General features: G+C 35.3%; 1 pseudogene; it reads right to left on the reverse strand.

Moving 5' to 3' along the window:
- Positions 1-1464: 1464 nt before the first annotated feature.
- Positions 1465-4175, reverse strand: LOC105766884 (putative pectinesterase 11; annotated as a pseudogene).
- Between the last annotated feature and the right edge of the window lie 312 nt (positions 4176-4487).

The raw sequence follows: 4487 nt of genomic DNA on the forward strand, positions 1-4487 counted from the left end.
ATAATAACAATAATGTAATCATAATAATAAAATAGATGAGGTAACTTAAAATAAAATAAACAGAAGATACATGATTGAAAAGGCATGACATGAAAGTGCCAAAAATAAAAAAAGAAATAATAAAATAACAATAAAAAATCTCGGCCCTCCCCTAATTCGGCCTTGGCGTCGGCGAGTCTCCGCTATGGCCACCGATCATCCGCAACGGAGACCCCTTCCTCCGATGGTTGGAGATTGCAAAAAGGGGGTCATTTCATCCTTGTTTTCTAGGGAACTTGGATCTGGGGTCAAAATCCCAAGATCTGGTCGAAATTTGACAATAACAAGGAGGGGCTTTTTGACTTCCAGTCGTCCCTGAAGCAGCTTCAAGCGAACCCCGAGGGTGCGGCAGCCTTTTAAGTCAGAAGGGACTCCAGCGACGGCGTCGAGGTAAGAACCTTTTTTATTTCTCATTTTATGTTTTTACATAAAAAAAATAGATTCAAAAAAAGAATAAATAAAAAAGAATCACCTTCACAATTTGGTATTATGTTTTCTATTGTTTCGTGTATCCGTTACATAGTTTTTTTGTTTTGGCTTTTTATAGCCGGATACATTACATTGTTTTTTACTGTTTTTACTATTGTTCTTTGTGTGTTCTTGTTCTTTCTTTTTTGCATGTGTCCCTGGCCAACGACGACGACTGGCAGACGAGACGTCAGACCTCGGGCGACGAAACCGTTGGCGAAGTGGAAGCGGCAGCACGCAGAAACCTTAGGGTTTCTGACTCTTCTGCAAACAGTTTAGGTTTTTGGGTTTATCAGGCTTTGTGTTTCTAATTTGGGTAGTGGGTTTTAAATTTGGGCCTGACATTTGTAAATGGACTGTTTTTGGATTTTAATATCTTTTATTTTTATTATTTTCTTGTTTGGTTTCTGTTTGGGCCCAGGCTAAATTGGCCTATTACAGAATCTATCATACCATTAATTCTTGATTTAAATGATTTAAGTGGTTTAAAGGAAATTAATTATTAAAAATAAAAATATTAAAAATTATAAATATTGATTCGATTAAGTAATTCAATCAATTTTTAGTCCGATTCAATAAATTTGTTCCAATTTGTAAATTAATTAATTTTGTACCTCTTATCAAATCAATATCTCTATCGATTCCACAATCCAATGAATCAATCTAATTCTATTCGTAATATTGTCCGAAAGACTCTACTTAACCTAATTCTATTTATTTGTTTTTATCGATAAAAAATTTAGAAGTTTCAATGTTTCATTACAAGTGGCAAACAGTTTCCCTATTTATATAATATGTATTTAAAATATAATTCTTTTTGAAATAATTACAAATGAATAAATGAATAAGTTTAATAGGATTACATATACAAATGAATCTTATAAGAGATAGAGAAAAAAGAATAAAGAAATCAACATGGGCTAACAATAATTAATTAATGTTGTGGATGATGAAAAATTAATGGGTGGTGGAATTGTTTGAAATGGCAGAAGAAGCTTTCTTGAAACGTTTGGGGGTAGATTTGATCCAACTTTTGCCGTCAATCATGTTTTTTGTCAAGAAAATTTCCGCCTCTTTGGCCGTCAATTGTTGTGACCATTCAACCCTTTTCCTATTATTGGCTTCTGGTCCATAACATTTATATTCTCTATAGAACACCATGTTGCAAATATCAAACATGAAAATTGTTAAGCATCAGTTCAAATTTCAAATGATAAACAAATAGATAAACATATTACATTGCACTTATATGTTACCTTTACCTGGATGAGTCGCCCCAGTGATGCGGTCATTGAAACGACCAAAAATATCATATCCCTAATAAATAATGAAAAAGAATAGTAAAAGGGAAGTAGGGTCAAATCCTCAAGGACTGGACTTGCAAAATATCTTGTTCCGTGAAATCTCAGGCAGAGTCTTGCCCAAGACAACCTGCGTTCCTGGAAAAAAAATAAAAACAATAACAGAATTAAAGGGTTGGATCTGGAAACAAAAAATAAAATAAAAACAGAATTAAGAATATTGAATCGAAAATTAGAAAAATTAAAAATAGAGTTGAGAGAAAGAAAATTCTTATGGGAGATTCTAGCCTCCAGTTGTCTCGTTCCGCCTTGGGCTCAATCCTCGGCTTTTAGATGATCTTTCCCAAATCGAATAAGCCAGTTATAGTGGAAGAGGACGCCTACGACCACCAGCTCCAAGGATTTAGACTTACAATTTAGTGGAACCTGACTCTAGCCAACAATCGCTTCTGTGGGATCGTCTTATGCTAGATCAACGCTTCTCAATGGCGAATCCCACGCCATTTTGTCTCTTGGGCTCGCCAACCTCTGACGCAGTAAGCTAACGAACCGACTGTGCAACCTTCCCAAAACATACAAAGCGGCCGCCTTTGCATACGTTGAAAAACTTACTTCTTAAGGGACTTGGACGGAAGCGTCACTCAGAAAGTCTTGGAGAAACGATGAATACTCAGCGAGGAGGCTAAGTACGGATTCTAAGCCTCATGAACCCTTTTAGGGATTTTTGACAACCTTCGGCTAGATGGGTTTAGTAGCTCATGGTTGTGGTAGAAAAGAAAATAAATAAAATAAAAAGAAATATTTTATTGAAAAGAAATATGAAAAGAACAAAAGCCTAGACTTTTGGGGACAGAATGTTTACAGAAGAAGAAAAGATGGGATCCCCTTTTGAGTCACTTCACCCCCTATTTATAGTGCTAGGGAAGATATTCTAATCCTACTTAAATTCCTAAAAGATAAATACATTTAATTGAAGATAAATAAAGATAAAATAAAATCCTAAAAATAATCCTTAATAATTATCTCAATATTAATTATCCTAATATAATTAAAATAGAGTTTAATAGAATAAAATCTCTTCTTTTTGCATTTCAACCCTTGTGTCCTCCATGCTTGCACTTTTGGCACCAACTTTTCCTTGTGTCGCACATTGGCCCATTTTATCTCTAAACGCTTTTGGCCCTTAATTTCACTTTTGCCTCAAATTTAGTCCCTATGAGATAAAAGATCATAAATAGCTCAAATTAGCAGAATTATACTCAGAATAAATACATAATTAATACATAAAAATACGTTATTCTAGAGTGTTATCACCCAGTCATCCCAACCCTGGGGTAGTATGACATTGGACATATATGTTAGGGCAAAAATGACTCTGGAATATGGGCCCCATGGCCTTCCTAATACATCAGTCTTCACCCCAGTTATCTTGCAACCCTGGAATATAAATCTTGTCTTTTCTGATGGTGACTCCTTTCGTTGGGCTATAATTGATGCACCTCCTTCTGAGAGCGTATGTAAATGACACCTCTGAAATAACCGCCAGACGAATTTATATGTAAGTTACTCTTCATTTCACTTAAAATTCTCATATCTAACACATACTTGGACATTATCATATAGGATATAATCTCTTAAAGACCCTCCAAATATTTTGAACACATTTGACACTTGCAGAATATTACCAAGTAATCGATTGCTAAAATATGTTACCTCAAAAAGAGAACTGGCATTCCCAAAAATGAAGTCTACGGCTCTTTCAATGTAACAATTGTTGTAATATGTCTTCCGGTGTCATCTAGCAATGTATCCTGGTAAGATAGAATTCTGTATCCAAAGAAAGCAGCCCTCTCTCCAGACACCCGTAATGCCACTACTTTAGCTCCAGGCCCGTAAGTATTTTATTCACCAAAGTTATACACAAACATTCAGTTAACTCGAAAATTTGATTGTGCATTCTATACTTTACATGTACATGCATGGAGATGTTATATATACCTGAATTGTGAGATATTGGCCAATAAAATCTGAAGCCAACATAGTGAAAGTAGCTGATTCAAATATATTCTCACTGTCACTCCCAGTAATTATAGTGCCATTTGGCTTTGAACCACTTAACGTAATAAAAGGCTTATCAGCTGGCACAACAATCTTTTCATTATAGATTCCAGGCTCAACCAATATGAAAACAACTTCTCTATTGTCTGATGGCACGACATCAATAGTGTCTTGTATCTTTTCATAATCTCCTTTTCCTAATTGGTCCACCCTTAAAAGTAAAGCTGCTGCTGAAATTTGAGCAGCATCTGCTCGAGGGGTACTCGCCATTAACATGAATAATGTTACGAAAAAGATGAAAGCAGCCATCGTTGCAAAACACAGGATTGTAATTAGCTCAAGGATATGGTGAAGTAAATGATGAAGAAATGTTAATGTAAGATGACTGGTTTTGTTATGAACAGATTGTGGTGGATATTGTTTTTTTTATATATATATGTAACCAGGGGCTGATTTCTTGCGATGGAAGTGTGACATGTAAACGTCAAATTTGAAGCCACCATGTGTGGATTAACATAACATTATATCAAAGAAAAAGGCTGCAGTTGCCGCTAACACAAGCTTCCGGCAACTAGAAATTTTGATAGAAACTCGATAAGCCGTAGCCGCCATTTGATTTTG

Source organism: Gossypium raimondii, chromosome 5 (assembly GCF_025698545.1).
Source record: "Gossypium raimondii isolate GPD5lz chromosome 5, ASM2569854v1, whole genome shotgun sequence".
Taxonomy (NCBI): Eukaryota; Viridiplantae; Streptophyta; class Magnoliopsida; order Malvales; family Malvaceae; genus Gossypium; species Gossypium raimondii.